Source organism: Gorilla gorilla, chromosome 1 (assembly GCF_029281585.2).
Source record: "Gorilla gorilla gorilla isolate KB3781 chromosome 1, NHGRI_mGorGor1-v2.1_pri, whole genome shotgun sequence".
Classification (NCBI taxonomy): domain Eukaryota; kingdom Metazoa; phylum Chordata; class Mammalia; order Primates; family Hominidae; genus Gorilla; species Gorilla gorilla.
Genome location: NC_073224.2, coordinates 217,392,469 through 217,410,468, shown reverse-complemented (window position 1 = coordinate 217,410,468; position 18,000 = coordinate 217,392,469). Strand labels below are relative to the sequence as shown.

The 18,000-nt window shown below is 42.3% G+C and overlaps 1 protein-coding gene across 4 annotated transcripts in view; it reads left to right on the top strand.

The window, feature by feature from the left end:
- The first annotated feature begins 15,793 nt into the window (after positions 1-15,793).
- Positions 15,794-18,000, top strand: part of ZBTB40 (zinc finger and BTB domain containing 40) — a 79,335-nt gene continuing 77,128 nt past the window's right edge. Inside the window, exons 1-2 of one of the 4 annotated variants that reach the window (XM_004024856.4) lie at positions 15,819-15,997; positions 16,653-16,940. The gene's annotated coding sequence lies outside the window, so the exon portion shown is untranslated. Of the gene's footprint in view, positions 15,998-16,045; positions 16,941-18,000 lie in introns of those variants that run through there. The other 3 variants (XM_063701909.1, XM_004024855.4, XM_063701904.1) reach the window with 3 other exon arrangements.

Sequence of the window (18,000 nt, the reverse complement as noted above, 5' to 3'; positions counted from 1 at the left end):
AGAATCATAACTGACAACACCAACTGTTGATGAGGATGTAGAGTAACTAGAACTCTCGCATATTGATGATGGAAGTATAAATGATACAACCACTTTGGAAAACTGTTTGGTAATTTCTTATAAAGGTGCATAAACACCTCTGCCTCCCGGGTTCATATGACCTAGTCTTCACATTCCTAAGTGTTTAAACAATAGAAATGAAAACATATGTTCACACAAAGACTTGCACATAAATAAATACTCATGCCGGACACGGTGGCTCATGCCTGTAATCCCAGCACTCTGGGAGGGCGAGGCAGGTGGATCACGAGGTCAGGAGATCGAGACCATCCTGGCTAACATGGTGAAACCCCGTCTCTACTAAAAATACAAAAAAATTAGCCGGGTGTGGTGGCACATGCCTGTAATCCCAGCTACTCAGGAGGCTGAGGCAGGAGAATCACTTGAACCCGGAAGGCAGAGGTTGCGGTGAGCCGAGATGGTGCCATTGCACTCCAGCATGGGCAACGAGAGTGAAACTCCATCTCAAAAAAATAAAAAATAAAAATAAATACTCATAAACTTTATTCATAATACCTGAAGCTGGAAACACACAAATTCATACATTCACACAGGTGAATGAATGCACAAATTGTGGTATATCCATATCAGTGGGCCCAGTAATTAAAAGAAACAAAACTGATAAATGTAACAATATGAATACATCTCAACTACATTATGCTGAGTGAGAGAAGCCAGGCACAAAACACTACATATTATATAATTTTGCTGATACGAAATTCTAGGATATGTTAGAATTCTATATATATTACATATATAATATGTAGTGTTATATAACATGTAACATATGTTAACATATTCTAAAATTTCATATCTAGAAATTCTGAATATTAAATTCTAGCAAGTCATCTATAGGGACAGAAAACAAATCAGTGGTTGTTGGGAGATGAGGATTAGAGAGATGGGAAGATGGGCAAGTCTAGAGGGGGAGGGAGAGTGTTGAACTGGGAAAGAGTACAAGGGAACTTCTGCAAGTGACGAAAATGTTCCAGGATGTCTAGTTTCCAAGCTGGCATGTAAGAAACTTGGAAGTTGCCACTCCATCCTAACAATAAGTAAAAGCCAAACAAACTAAACATCAACAACCCTTAGATTTGTAGAGAAGTGACGTCATAGGGCAAATTACTGCCCCAGAGGAGAAACAGACAGGTGGATACAGAAATCATAATTTACCAGAGCGTAATAAACCTCCGTGGAAACTAGCGCTGGGTAAGGAAACCTGAACTGTGATTGATGAATTGCTAGAGGCTCATTGTGGACAAGTTTGAGACATAAAAACTCCAGGGAACCCAGTCATGTTGGAGGAGTGCACATACTTTTTTTTTTTTCGATTTTTTTATTGTGGCAAGATAATACCATAAAACTTATCATCTTTTTTTTTTTTTTTTTGAGATGGAGTCTCACTCTGTTGCCCAGGCTGGAGTGCAGTGGCACAATCTCAGCTCACTGCAACCTCTGCCTCCCAGGTTCCAGCAATTCTCCAGTCTCAGCCTCCCAAGTAGCTGAACTACAGGCACGCACCACTACGCCCGGCTAATTTTTGTATTTTTAGTAGAAACGGGGTTTTACCTGATTGGTCAGGCTGGAACTCCTGACCTCAGGTGATTTGCCCCTCTCAGCCTCCCAAAGTGCTGGGATTACAGGCGTGAGCCACTGTTCCCGGCCAAAATTTACCATCTTAACTACTTTTAAGTGTACAGTTAGTGTTATGAAATACAATCATAATGTTGTGCAACCATCACCACCATCCATCTCCATAACTCTTTTCGTCTTGTAAAACCAAAACTCTGGTTAGGTGTGGTGGCTCACGCCTGTAATCCCAGCACTTTGGGAGGCCGAGGCAGGCTGATCACCTGGTCTCGAGGTCAGGAGTTCGAGACCAGCCTGACAAACATGGAGAAACCCTGTCTTTACTAAAAATACAAAATTAGTCGGGTGTGGTGGTACATGCCGGTAATCCCAGCTACTTGGGAGACTGAGGCAGGAGAATCGCTTGAACCCAGGAGGCGGAGGTTGCAGTGAGCTGAGATCGCACCACTGTACTCCAGCCTGGGCAACAAGAGTGAAACTCCATCTCGAAAAAAAAAAAAACCCAAAAAACTCTATACCCATTAAACAATAACTCCCCATGTCCCTCTCCCTCCAGCCACTGGTAACCACCATTCCACCTTCTGTCTCTGTAAGTTTGACTATTCTAGGTATTTTATATTAGTAGGATCATATTTGTTTCTTTGTGATTGGCTTATTTCACTTAACATAATATCTTCAAGTTTCATCCCCATTGTAGCATATTGCAGAATTTATTTCCTTTTTAATATTGAATACAGTCCATTGCATCTATATATGACATTTTGCTATCTATTCATCAGTCAATGGACACTTAGAGTTGCTTTGATGCTTTATGTATTGTGAATAATGCTGTTATGAACATGGGTGTACAAATATCTCTTTGAGACCCTGCTTTCAATTTTGGAGTATACACCCAGAAGTGGAATTGCTGGATCATATGGTAATCCTATTTTTAACTTTTTGAGGACCCACCATCCTGTTTTCCACAGCAAGTGTACTGTTTTACACTACCAACAACAGTGCACAAGGATTCCAGTTTTTCCACATCCTTGCCAACACTTACTAGTTTCTGGTTTTTTGTTTTATAGCAGCTGTCCTAATGAGTGTTGACAGGGTATCTCATTGAAGTTTTGATTTGCATTTTCCTAATGATTATTAATGTTGAGCATCTTTTCATGTGCTTATTGGCCATTTGTATATATTCTTTAGAGAAATATTCAAGTCTTTTGCCCATTTTTTATTTTATTTTATTTATTTATTTATTTATTTTTTGAGACGGAGTCTTGCTCTGTTGCCCAAGCTGGAGTGCAGTGGCATGATCTCGGCTCACTGCAACCTCCGCCTCCCAGGTTCAAGTGCTTCTCCTGCCTCAGCCTCCCGATTAGCTGGGACCACAGGTGCCCACCACCACGTCCAGCTAATTTTTGTATTTTTAGTAGAGACAGGGTTTCACCATATTGGCCAGGCTGGTCTTGAACTCCTGACCTTGTGATCCACCCACCTTGGCCTCCCAAAGTGTTGGGATTACAGGCGTGAGCCACCGTGCCTGGCCTGCATCTTTGGCCTATTTTTAAATTGGGACTTATTTTTGTTGTTGAGTTTTAAGAGTTCTCTGTATGTTATAGATATTAAGCCTTTATCTGATATATGATTTATAAATGTTTTCTTTCATTCCATGGGTTTCCCTATTACTATGTTTATTTTTTTCATGCACAAAATTTTTAATATTTTGTGAAGTCCAATTTGTCCATTTTTTCTTTTATTGTCTGTGCCTTTGCCATCATATTCAAGAAACCATTACCAAATCAATGTTGCAAAGCTTTTGCTTCATGTTTTCTTCTAAGAGTTTTATAGTTTAGGTCTTACATTTATGTCTTCAATTCATTTTGAATTAATTTTTGTATACGGTGTTAAATAAGGGTCCAACTTTATTCTTTCATATGTAGTTTTCCCAGCACCATTTGCTGAAAAGAAACTATTCTTTCCTCATTGAATGGCCTTGGTGTCTTTGTCAAAAATTATTTGACCATATATGGGGAACATTTATTTCTAAGCTCTTTATTCTACTCCATTAGTATTTGTGTCTTTCTTTATGCCAGTACCACACTGTTTTGATTACTGTAGCTCTGTAGTAAGTTTTGAAATGAGGAAGCATGAGTCCTCCAGCATTGTTCTTTTTTAAGATTGTTTTGGCTATTTGGAGACCATTAATATTCCATATAAATGTTAGAATGTGTTCTTTTTCTATTCTTGCAAAAAATGTCATTGGTGTTTTGTATTGAATCAAATCCATAGATAGCTTTTGGTAATATTAACATCTTAGCAATACTAAGGCTTCCAATCCATGAACATGGGATGTGTTTCCATTTATTTACGTCTTCTTTAATTTCTTTCAGTAATGTTTTATAGTATCCATTGTAAAGTCTTTCACCTCCTTGGTTAATTCCAAATTATTTTATTCTTTTTGACACTATTGTAAATGGAACTGTTTTTGTAATTTCCTTTTCAGATGTTCATTGTTAATATATAGAAATACAACTGATTTTTGTGTGTTGACTTTGTATCCTGCCACTTTGTTAAATTCATTTATTAGCTCTAACAGGTTTTTTTGGTAGAATCTTTACGGTTTTCTATATGTAAGATTATATCATCTGCAAATAGAGGTAATTTTACTTCTTCCTTTCCAATTTGAATGCCTTTTATTTTTTTCTTCTTGCCTAATTGCTCTGGCTAAAACTTCTAATACTAAGCTGGATGAGGTGGCATGCCTGTAGTCCCAGCTACGTGGGAGGCTGAGGCAAGTGGATTGCTTGAGCCCAGAAGTTTGAGTCCAGCCCGGGAAAAATAGCAAGAGCCCGGTCTCCAAAACACAAACAAAACAAGTAAAACTTCTAATACTATTTTGAACAAAAATGGTAAAAGTGGAGATCCTTGTCTTGTTCCTGATCCTAAGGAAAAGCTTTCAGTCTTTCACCACTGAGTATGAGGTTTGCTGTGCATTTTTTATATATGGCTTTTATTGTGTTGAGGTAGTTCCTTTCATCCCTACCTTGTTGAGTGTTTTTTTTTTTAATCATGAAAGGGTGTTATGTTTTGTCAAATGCTTTTTTAGATGATCAACTGAGATAATCATGTGGTTTTCTTTCCTTCATTCTGTTAATGTGGTATATTACGTTGAGCTTTGTATGTTGAACCATCCATGCATTCCAGGAGTAAATCTCACTTGGTCATTGTGTATAATCCTTTTACTATGCTGCTGAATTGGTTTGCTAGTATTTTGAGAAATATTTTTATATTAATGTTCATAATGGATATTAGTCTATAGTTTTCTTTTTCTTGTAGTGCCCTTGTGTGGCTTTGGTATCAGGGTAATGCTGGCTTCATAGAATGAGTTGGGAAGTGTTTCCTCCTCCTCAATTTTTTGGAAAATTTTGAAAATAATTGGTATTAGTTGTTCTTTTAATGTTTGGTAAATTCACCTGTAAAGCCATTTGGTCCAGGGCTTTTCTTTGTCAGGATATTTTTGATTACTGATTCAATCACCTTACTGATTATAGGTGTGTTCAGATTTTCTATTTCTTTGTGATTTCATCTTGGTAGGTTTCGTGTTTCTGGGAATTTATACATTTCATCTAGGTTATCCAATTTGTTGGTATACAATTGTTTGTTGTACTCTCTTATACTCCATTTTATTTCTCTAGAATTAGTAGTAATGTCCCTATCTTCATTTCTGATTTTGGTAATTTGAGTCTCCTCTTTTATTCTTAGTCTGTCTAGCTAAAGATTGGTCAATTTTGTTCTTTTCAAAGAACCAAGTTTCGGTTTATTTTTTCCTATTGTTTTTCTGTTCTCTCTTGTTCATCTCTGCTTCAGCTTTTATTATTTGCTTTCTTTTTTTTTTTTTTTTTTGAGACAGAGTCTCACTCTGTCACCCAGGCTGGAGTGCAGTGCAGTGGCATGATCTCAGCTCACTGCAACCTCCACCTCCTGTGTTCAAGTGATTCTCCTACCTCAGCCTCCCAAGTAGCTGAGATTACAGGCCTAAACCACTGCACCCGGCTAATTTTTGTATTTTTGGTAGAGACAGGGTTTCACCATGTTGGCCAGGCTGGTCTCAAACTCCTGACCTCAGATGATCTGCCCACCTCAGCCTCCCAAAATGCTGGCATTACAGACATGAGCCACTGTGCCTGGCCATTATTATTTGCTTTCTTTGCTAGCTTTGAGTTTAGTTTGTTCTTCTTTTTCTAGTTCCTAAAGTTGTGAAGGTAAGTTGTTGATTTTAGATCTTTCATGTTTTTTAATGTAAGCATTTATACACATAAATTTACCTCTTAACAACTGCTTTTTCTACATTACACAAGTTTGGGTATATTGTGTTTTCATTTTCATTCTTCTCTAAGTATTTTTTAATTTCTCTTCTAATGTTTTCTTTGATTCATTGGTTATTTAAGAATGCGTTGTTTAATCTCCACAAATTTGTGCATTTTCCACTTTTACTTCTATTAGTGACTTCTAACTTCATTCCATTATGGTAGGAGAAGATACTTTATATGATCTTTATCTTTTTAAGTCTATTGAGACTTACTTTTTGGCCTAACATATAATCTATCCTGGAAAATGTCTCATGTGCACATGAGAAGAATGTGTGTGCAGTGGTGTGTAGACTGTTCTGTATATTTCTGTTAGATCTGTAAGGTTAGCCGAGAGAAAGGACAAGAGAGAGAGAGACCCAAGGTCAGGCGAGAAAGTTTATTAACCTGCTGGGCTGCTCCGCCACAGTCAGAGGAGGCAGCCCTGAGCTTACAAAATGATGGGTTTATATGGGGGAGAGAGACCCTGGGGTTGTTTGTTGGTTAACTTTACCACATATCATCTTGAGAACTGCTTACAATATAGGAATTTACAAGAGGGTGTAACTTAGGTTTATCCATGTTTCTTGTGACCTCCCCCATGCCACCCGGAGGGCTGTAAGCAAGTCTGGTGACCTTGCTGTAGCACCTAGATAAAGGTCCAGGAATGCAGCTGCAGAGTATTCAGGGTTAGGGTCAGCTGCATTGGGTGGAGGTGGGGAGTCCTGGGGCAGCTTGTCCCTAACAAGATCTAGTTGGTTTATTGTGTTCTTATCTCCTATATGGTTGTTCTATCCATTGTTGAGAGTGGGGTAGCAAAGTCTCCAACTGTATTGAAGAACTATATCGTTCTCCCTTCAATTCTGTCCATTTTTGCTTTACATATTTTGATGGTGTGTAATTGGGTGCATAAATATTTATAATTACTACATCTTCCAGTTGTATTTAATCTGAAGGCTCCCACACTTTTGTGAGTTTTACCTCCTGGAGCTCTGGCCAGGTTCTCAGAGTGAATATCTGAGAAAAATCTCCTGATGCTTCCAACAGGGGAAGAAGAAAAAATAATCATTTCAAAATACTCCATAACGTTACGTTCTCTCTCGAACAAAGTCTCAACGAAAATTATTTAAACAGAATCTAACCTGCTGGGGTTTGTTGATTAAAAAAGCCAAATACTATAAAATATATAAAGAGGTTTTTCTGAGCCAAATATGAGTGACCATGGCCCAGGGTAGTCTCAAAAGGTCCTCAGAACACGTGCCCAAGGTGATCAGATTACAGTTTGGTTTATTCATTTTAGGGAGACAGAAGCCACAGGCAAAGACATAAATCAATATATGTAAGATATACATTATTTCAGCCCAGAAAGGCAGAACATCTCGAAGCAGGGGCAATGGCCTTACAGATGATAGGTGGATTCAAAGAGTTTCTGGTTAGCAATTGGTTGAAAGAGTTAAGCTTTATCTAAAGAGTTGAAGTCAGCAGAAAGAAATGCTTGAGTTAAGATAAGAGTAGTTGTTCTTGTTATGCACATGAACCCCCTAAGTGGCAGGCTTCAGAGAGAATAGATGGTAAATGTCTCTTTTCGGATCTTAAAAGGTGTCAGACTCTTACTTAAATCTCTCCTGGATCCGGAAAAGACCTAGAAAGAGAAGGAGATTCTCTATAGAATGCAAATTTCCCCCGCAAGAGACGGCTTTGCAAGGCCATTTCAAAATATGTCAAAGAAATATATTTTGGGGTAAAATACTTTGATTTCCTTCAGGGCCTGCTATCTGTCAGGTGATGTCAGGTTGGAAGTTGGTATCTTATTGCTACAGTCTGTTTTGTCAGTCTTATGATCTCTATTTTAATGTTAATGCTGATCAGTAGTGTATAAACTCCAAAGGTAGGGTGTATAACTAGGCATGTCAAACCTCCCTTCCCATCATGGCTTGAACTAGTTTTTCAGGTTTCTTTGGGATTCCCTTGGCAAAGAATGGGGGTCCCTTTGTTCCAGCAGGTAGTCAGACATAAGCAGGGCAGGAGAGGGACTCCTCCGCCAGGAATGTTAGGTGACCATCAGGTAATGGTCAGGTGGTTGTTACACTGTCTCTCTAAAATAATAATTGGTCGCTGGGTGCGGTGGCTCATGCCTGTAATCCCAGCACTTTGGGAGGCCGTGACAAGTGGATCACTTGAGGTCAGGAGTTAGAGACCAGCCTGGCAAACATCCGAAAACTCATCTCTACTAAAAAATATATATATATAAAAATTAGCTGGGCGTGGTGGTGGGCACCTGTAGTCCTAGCTATTTGGGAGGCTGAGTCAGGAGAATCACTTGATCCCAGGAGTCAGAGGTTGTAGTGAACTGAGATCATGCCACTCCAGCCTGGGCGACAGAGAGAGACTCCGTCTCAAAATAAAATAAAATAATAATTGGTCAAAGTGTTACCAGGGAAAGGCAGTCTCCCAATAGATAGAAAAAGCCTGAAACTGGTGATCAGCAGCTTCCCAATAAGATCTCAGGAGTTGGGCATGTGGGTTCAAGCATGTGCACTAAGAGGCAAAATGGTGGAGTTTAACTGGTGTTAATAGATGACCTTCTAGGAACACTTGACTGGTAAGGGAAGAATGCCTCAAGCGAGCATGCGTACGACTTCAGTAAACTCACTGTGCATGCTCCCCTCCCAAGTGCTGGCAGGCCATTGCTCATGCAGACAGCCCACCCCAATGGAAGAATGAAAAGAGAAGAAACACAACCCCCCAGGAGCATGCTGGTCTATAAAATCCCAAGTCAAAGGTCAAACCACGTATTTGAATCTCTCAAGTCACCCGCTTGGTCCTCTTCCAAGTATACTTTACTTCCTTTCCTTCCTGCTCTAAAACTTTTTAGTAAACTTCCACTCCTGCTCTAAAACTTGCCTTGGTCTCTCACTCTGCCTTATGCCCTTTGGTCAAATTCTTTCTTCTGAGGAGGCAAGAACTGAGGTTGCTGCAGACCCATACAGATTCACAGCTGCTAACATACTTTGGTGCCATGTGATTTAGGTACGTTCCTTAGTGCTAACATACTTTGGTGCTGTGTGACTTGGATACATTTCCTATGGCTAACATACTTGCCCAACATTCCTGGTTGGGGAGATCATCTCCTGCCCTGCTCATGTCTGACAAACTACCTACTGTAACACGTTCAGCCAATTTTGGGGGGTTAGAATTTTATTTTTGATTTACAGGTTTTACCAAAGACTAGACTATCTGGGAACAGGGACAAACCCAACTCTAACCCCTTCTGGCTTTCCATGTGGAAGAGGGGAAATATCCAATTCCAGCCCACTGAGGCCATCCTGCCCCATCTAAATCAGGGGAAAAACTGAGAAGCACTTGTAAAGTTCACAGTCCAGGGGCAGAGGCTCACCAAAAGACTGAGCCCTAATCAGGACTGGAGAACGCTTCCCATATCCTCCCACCTTACCAACACATCACTAAAGGCCTATTTACAGATCTTATTTACCCAGTACATCATGTTTGGCTGTCAAGAAAAAAATACAAGGCATACCAAAAGGCAATAAACAAAAAACCGGCCAGGCACGATGGTTCATGCCTGTAATCCCAGCACTTTGAGAGGCCAAGGTGGGTGGATCATGAGGTCAGGAGTTCAAGACCAGCCTGGCCAACATGGTGAAACCCCATCTCTACTAAAAATACAAAATTAGCTGGGCATGGTGGTGCACACCTGTAGTCTCAGCTACTCGGGAGGCTGAGGCAGCAGAATTGCTCGAACCTGGGAGGTGGAGGTTGCAGTGAGCTGAGATCACACCACTGCACTCCAGCCTGGGCAATAGCGCAAGACTCTGTCTCAAAAAAAAAAAAAGAAAAACAAAAAACTAAAACAACTACAACACAACAACATATGATTTAAAGAGACAAAGCAAGCATCAGAACCAGCCCCACTGGGTAGGGATGTTGGAATTATCAGACCAGGGATTTTAAGCAACTATGAATTAACATGCTAAGAGCTCTAATAGATAAAGGAGACAGCGTGCAAGAACAGATGAACAATGTAAATAAAGAGATGGAAATTCTAAGAAAGAACCAACAAGAAATGCTAGAGATAAAAACACTGTGACAGAAATGGAGAATGCCTTTGATACACTTATTATAATGCACTGAACATGGCTGAGGAAAGAATCTCTGAGCTTAAGGATATGTCAGTAGAAGCCTCCAAAACTGAAAAAAAAAAAAAAAATGAGAAAAAAGACTGAGGAAAACAAAACAGAATGTCCTAGAACTGTGAGACAACTGCAAAAGGTGCAACATATGTAATGGGAATGTCAGAAGAAGAAAGAAAGAAACAGAATACATATTTGAAACAAGAATAACTGATAATTTCCCAAATTAATGTCAGACATTGAACCACAGATCACAGAAGCTCAGAGAATACCAAGTATGATAAATGCAAAAGAACAAAAACTCTACCTAACCATATCATTTTCAAAGTTTAGAAAAACCAAAGATGAAGAAATCTTGTAAGAAGCCACAGAAAAATAAAACCTTACCTACAGAGGAGCAAAGACAAGAATTACATCTAACTTCTCCGTGAAAGTTCTCCAGAAACCTTGCAAGCAGAAGAAAATGAAGAGAAACATTGAAAGTGTTGAGGGAAAACTCCACCGAACTAGAATTCTGTACGCTGTGGAATTATCCTTCAAAAGTAAAATAAAAATAAAGACTTTCTCAGATGAACAAAAATTGAGGGAATTTGTTGCCAGGAGACCTAACTTGCAAGAAAGGTGAAAAGAAGTTCTTTAGAGAGGAGAAAAATTATATAGGTTAGAGGCTGGTCACGGTGGCTCACGCCTGTAACCCCAGTACTTTGGGAGGCTGAGGCAAGCAGACCCCTTGAGTTCAGGAGTTTGAGACCAGCCTGGGCAACATGGCAAAATTCCATCTCTACAAAAAATACAAAAATTAGCTGGGTATGGTGGCATGCACCTGTAGTCCCAGCTACTCAGGGAGATGAGGCAGCAGGATGACTTGTGCCCAGGAGGTTGAGGCTGCAGTGAGCCATGATAGTGTCACTGCACTCCAGCCTGGGCGACAGAGCAAGACCTTATCTCAAAAAAAAAAAAAAAAAGAGTTCTAAATCTTGATATGGTTGGTAATGGTTACACAGGTGCATATATTTGCCAAAATTCCATTTTTAATGAGTACATTTTTATATGTAAATTATACCTTGGTAAAGTTGATTCTAAAGGAAATGAAAGATCATGCTGGCTTGCTGTCTGCAGAACATTGTAAAGGATATGAAAAGTGGTTGCAGGGGGAGGGTAGTAGAGTACTTAAGAGGTAAAGGTGATTTGGACTTTGGCTGTGGACCTGGACAGAGTGTATCAGAGGTGAAATCAAGACTTGGTGAGTGGTTGACGGTTAGAGAGAGAGATGTCTGTGACAATTCCCAGGTGTCTGACCTGAGCAAGCGGGCAGAGAATGGCAGGTGGGCTATCATCTCGCCTCATCTCGGAGCTAGAAACCCTGAGGGGAGAAACAGGCTTGGCTGGGAAATCATCACTCCAGTTTTGGATCAGGTAAATATGACGGGCCTGTGAGCCATCTCAGTGGAAACTATTCCATCCTTCTAAATGTGAGTGCCTTTTGCCTTAGGGGCAACCAAGGCGAGGGATTCATAGGGTCAGGCCCGCAGAAGTGCTACTGTTGTCTGGGCAGCCCCGCTGGAGCAAGGCAGTCTCCCTCCTCCTCGGTGTTTGTCATCTGGGATGAATAAGCAGGCAGGCAGTTGACCTTTCTGAGTCATTTGGCAAATTCCAACAGCAGCCTCATCTGAGACTGTCTGGTATCCACTGGGCAAGAGCTGAAGACTGAGCTTCATTTGGACTGGAAAAAAGGTAGTGAAATTCTAACACTTAGAAAGCCAGGAAAGTGAATGCCAAGGCCCAGACACCTACTCGAACAAATAAAAAGCATATGTCGAGCCTCCAGCAAACTTCACTTCCACAAATAACACCACTGCCTTGGGGAACAGCAGAGACATTTGACCGGACAGCAGCTGTGCAGAGGGTGCTATTTAAAGACTCAGCTTTTGCAGCCCAAGGACTCTGGGCATAGAATTTGATTGGAAAGTGGAGAGAAGACAGCAAAACTGAGGAAAGAACCAGCTTTGGGGAAAAACATCACCAGGTGGTTGGCTGTTGATGTGAACCCTGAATATGTCAAATGAGTTCATTTTAATAAACTTATGTCAATCGATCTATCTCTCTTGGAATAAATTAAATGTGTTAATTCATGGAAAGCGCTTAGAACAATGTCCAGCACATAGTGCTTATTGCATGGAAGCTGTCATTATTATCATTATTATCTCCCCATCAACCCATGTAAATATGCCCAGAGTTGGGAGAAATTCTCATCTATAATGATACGTTGCTGCTAAGTGCTAGGATTTACAGCGATTCTGTTTTACTCTTTCTTTTGTGTTTTTCTGTAATCCTTGAATTCTTGATAATAAACACATTTATTTTGTAAAACCCAAAAGTTATTACTACAGGTTGAAAAAAAGTGCAGACTGCAGTCAGACCTCCTAGGTTTAAACCCTAACTCTACTATTTAGTAGCTGTGTTTCTTTGAGCAAATTATTTACCCCCTCTAAGTCTGTTTCCTCCTGTATAAAATGGGGGTAAAAATGTTACCTACTTCATTAGGTGATTACAAGAATTAAATGAGATAATTTAATTAAAGGGCTTGGCATGGTACCTGGCAGAAAGAGTGAGATAAATGATTGCTGTTATTAGCAGGAGAAGTCGTGGTGGTTGTGTTATTTCTTTTTTTCTTTTTAATTTTTTTTTTTTTTGAGACAGTCTTGCCCCATCATCCAGACTGGAGTGCAGTGGCGTGATTTCGGCTCACTGCAACCTCTGCCTCCCAGGTTCAAGCAATTCTCTTGCCTCAGCCTCCTGAGTAGCTGGGATTACAAGCCAGCACCACCATGCCCAACTAATTTTTTTTGTATTTTTAGTAGAGATGGGGTTTCGCCATGTTGGCCAGGCTGGTCTTGAACTCCTGACCTCATGATCCGCCTGCCTCGGCCTCCCAAAGTGCTGGGATTACAGGTGTGAGCCACCGCAGCCAGCTGGTTATTTCTTACTACGGCCAGGAACATGTTTTGTTGACCTCAGTGTTCTTGGCATATAGTAGTCACTCTGGAAACAGCTGGCAGTTTAGCAGAGGCACCTCGGGCATCTTACACTGGGTGGTGGCATGGGAACACTCTTTTCCAAAGTAGAAAAAAAGTTGAAAAGTTCTCAACCCTCCCCCTCAAAGTCAAGGTTTGGGTCCTTCCGGTGATCGGGAAGCACAGGTTATTTCTCCGCAGCTGTCGAAGCTCTGTGGGGAGATGAGGCCCTTACAAGGTCTAGAAGGTCTAGCCATTGTCTTCTTATTCTTCCATATCATGACCAGCCAGAAGCCAGAGCCATTGCTCTCCATGACAGTATGTCGTTGTTCATGAACTGTAGGCAAGTCAGCCCCATGAGAATTTCTGTTAATGCAAAACCTTAAGTAAATGGTGATGGGGAAACTGCAGCCATTGATCCACTGACTGTGGATACGTGTGTGGGGTGTGTTGGGAGATGTCTAAAACAATCCCCCCAGGGAAAGATTCCTTTCCATATTTCCTAAATATTTTATAATAAGCATGTATTCATTTAAAAAAAAGTTATAGAAAGCCTCTTCTTTGTCACTGCTGTCCCAATAACTGAGTACACTTGGTGGCCACTTTTCTTTTGCTCTCTTCGTTTAGTCCCTATAGGATTTGAAGTCTTGTTAAGTGGAACAGGAGGGACAGATGGTGCCTGAAAACTTATTCCTATTGAGACTCCTGAGCTTCAAGCCATCTGCATTCACATACAGCACATTGGCAATGATATTGTTTTTTAAAATCCATTAATTCGATAAATATTTCTCTTTTTTTTTTTTGAGACGGAGTCTCGCTCTTGTTGCCCAGGTTGGAGTGCAGTGGCGTGATCTCAGCTCACTCCAACCTCCGCCTCCCAGGTTCAAGCGATTCTCCTGCCTCAGCATCCTGAGTAACTGGGATTACAGGCACCTGCCACCATGCCCAGGTAATTCTTCTATTTTTAGTAGAGACGGGGGTTTCACCATGTTGGCCAGGCTGGTCTCGAACTCCTGACCTCAGGTGATCCGCCTGCCTCGGCCTCCCAAAATGCTCCCAAAATGTCCAGTGGCTCACACCTGTAATCCCATTAACTCGATAAATATTTCTAGAGCACCTACTATGTGCCAAGCACCCTTCTAGGTGTTTGTTTGCTAAATCTAGCAACCCTACGTTCCCACTAAAAGAGAATGTGAGGCTGGTGGAAATGAGGGCTTAGGAGACACAACAGCTGTAGGCGTGGTTCCAGTGACTACAAAAGTGACTAAATAACAGCTACAGTAAATCCGACCCTGAATGTAACAGTGACATGAGTATAATAGTGAGGTGACTAATTGGGCACAAGGGTATGAGGACAACAGTGTACCCTGAAGGGGCCTGTTAAATACTGGCTTGACTGTGTGGCAGCAAAAGTGGCTGCATGACAATGACAGTGAAAACAACAGAAAGGGCAACAGCTGGGCAAACAAAGTGCTATTTTGAACAGAACCGTTTGAAGTTTATGGTCATTGACGGTAGCTGCATGTCAGACAGTGACAGTAAATATGATCGACCGGGAGACAGCGACAATGCAAGTGACAGTTCTGCCCAGTATATTGAATTTGTGATGTAAAATGGTGATGGGGTGAGTCAGTCGGCCAGAGACAGCTCTCAGAACGACTGAATATTGACATTGCAGATGGAAAAGGTATAACCACAGAGGAAGCTGGACATTGCACTAAGATGGCTGGATTTGGGCACGTAACTGTCAGGGACAGAAAAAGTGGCTGCATGTCAGTGACAGGGTGACTGTGTTCAGTGGGCCAGCGCGGAGGTGACTCAGTTTGATACTGCTGGATCTGATTTAAATGTTTGTGTAAGGAAGGGTGGCAAGGGGACGCTTCAACAGGGAACGCATAGTGTGTGAGAAGGAAAATGAGCAAAAGAAAAGCTAGGACTAAATCCCAAAGCCCCTAAATCCCAAAATTGGGAGGTGCGAGAGGCAGGATCAGGATGCCTCCAGGATGCCTTCAGCCCACTGCGCCCCACCAGCGCCAAGCTTGTCCCACGAAGAGTGCGGGCTGGGGACGCGGCTCAGGTCGCCTCTCCGCCTCGCACGTGAATGTGTTGTTTTGGAAAAACGAAGCCTTTTGTGTTCACTTCCTTGCCCTCCTTTGAAACAAAATCCTAATCCTAGAGCTGCCGGAGCGAGAGACTGCGGAGCTCCATTAGAACTTTCCTTAGGGCCGGGCATGGTGGGAGGCCGAGGCAGGTGGATCATCTGAGCTCAGGAGTTCGGGACCAGCCTGGCCAACATGGTGACATCCTGTCTCTACTAAAAATAGAAGAGAAAAAAAAATAGCAGGGCGTGGTGGCGCGCGCCTGTAATCCCAGCTACTCGGGAGGCTGAGGCAGGAGAATCGCTTGAACCTGGGAGGCGGAGGCTGCAGTGGGGCGAGATCGCGCCGCTACACTCCAGCCTGGGAAACAAGAGCGAATCTCCCATCTCAAAAAAAAAAAAAAAAAAAGAAAAAAACTTCACTTAGGAAGTGTGGGGAGGGAAGGAGGGAGTGGCCAAGGTCAGAGGTCAGAGAAGAGCCTAGCAACCGGCCGGCCCCGCCGTCCTAGCATAGGTGGAAAGCGAGCGCGTGACACAGGCCCCGCCCCCAGCACGTGACCGCGGCGCGTGGGGCAGGTCGGGCCGCCCCCTCCCCTCTTGATACCCATTGCGCGCCGGCCTCAAGATGGCCGCCTTCTGGCGTCTCCGGCGCTGTTGAATGGCGAAAGCTTTATTGTTCCCTTCGGGCAGGAGTGTTCGTGTCCTCTATGGCGCTGTCAATAAAGAACGGCAGTTTGAATCGGTGCTGAACAGGTAACCATAGAAACAGGGCTGGGACTCCGCGTGGAGACCCTTCTTGCAGCGGAGGCCCGGGTGCGCCCTAAATGGGGGGTGTATACAGACCCTTCCGCGTGGCGAACTCCGCGGGACTCGGCCGAATCACGGCCGCCTCACCTACACCCCGGACGTGCCCCCTCCAGGGGCGTTCCGCACCCCTGGCGCCGGCTCTGCTATAGACTGCGGAGGGGAGAGACCGCGGGGACCCACTCAGGGCGCCGGGCCCGACCTGACACCGCCTGGGGCTCGCTGTCGCCCCGCACCTCCCTCTCGGCCCGTCCGGAGGCCTCTTGTCGCTGTCTCACTCCCCCTCCCTTCAGGTCCCTTCGCCGGGCGTCAGCGGACTATGGCCTTGGGCCTAATCCATGCCCCGCCTTCTCTCTTCCCCTCTCGGTCTTTGTTTACATTTGCAAATGGTTAGGGGGAAGAATATTTCATGTAATTTGCGAAAGTTCTATGAAATCAAGTCCATAAATGAAGTTTTATTGGAACACGGCCCTGTTCATTGTTGATGTATTGTCTATGGCTGCTTTCCTGCCAAGAGGGCAGAGCTGAGTAGTTGCGCAGCCGTTGCTTGGCTTTGATCGGCTGGCTCACAAAGCCAGAAATATTTCTGTCTGGTCCCTTGCAGCAAACGTCTACTGACCCCTGCCCTAAACACAAGGAGATTGGATCAGTGTTGTCATTCAGCTATTCCTCTCGTCCGTTCTTCTGGAGTGGGAAAAGAGTTAAAACTGCCCGATGCACCGAGAGCACTTTAGTTGACAGAACACTCTGGCTTCCCTTCTGGTCTTACTGACTATTCAGAGTTTCTCCTGCTTTGAATAGCGTTGGTACCATGCAGCCAGTGCTACAATGAACCAGGTGCTTTATTTATATTCATACAAGTGTTGTTCTACTTTATGACGACGCTTTATAAGTAAGTATGGTATTTCCATTTTACAAAAGAGGAAGAAATTTGTTCTGAGTGGTTAAGATATTTATAGGTGTACTAGGTTATAGGGCTGCCAAATTGAGCCCGTCCCTGGGAGCCCCCTGCCTGATGGCACCGGTCAAACTGCTTTGGATTTTATTCTTTCAAGTCTTTTCTACCTGGAATTGTTTGTTCTTCCCTGGAATTGTACCCAGATCTTTGTATGGTTAGTGGAGATTTAATTACAATCTCAAAGTGAAATTTTTTTCTACTTAGCTAAATCATCAAATTTCTGCCCCTCCTTTCTAATATAAACACTTTTCTTCTATGTCAGTAGTCCCCAAACTTAGCTATTCATTAGTGGTTTAACAAATGGTTTCAGAACACCCCATGCATGTACGCATGCATTCATTAATCATTTAGTGTTTGTTGAGCACTTACTGTGTACCAGAGACGTTTCAAATTCCTGGAAATACAGTGGTGAACAAGACAAATATGATTTCTGCCCTTCCATGGAATTTAAATTCTATATGGGGCTTGGACAAGTGGTATACAGGTAGACAGAGATAATTTCAAATACAGCTGTAATAGCATCATCATAATAAAATTATTAGTTGCTATTTACTGAGTGATTATTTTGTGCCAGGTACTGTGCTAAGTGCTTTATTTATATGGGCTATCACTTAATCCTCACACCAATACTATGACATAAGTAGTATTAATATTACCATTTTACGCATAGAGGAAACAAACTCACGGTGGAGAGATGTTCAAGGTTACATAGCTAATGCATTCAGCTGAGAGCTGAAGCTAATCTGATCACACTGGCCACCCTGTATTGTTCCATCTGTTTATTGTCTTTCCTACTAGCTTAGGAGGTCCTTAAGGGCAGGGACCACACTTTACTGTTGTATCCTCAGCTGCTAGCCAGTACCCACAACCTGGTGTTTGCAGGTAAATACCAAGTAAACAAATCTAGGTCATTCATTGAACAAATTTTTATTTTATTTTATTTTATTTTATTTATTTTTTTGAGACAGAGTCTCGCTCTGTTGCCCAGGCTGGA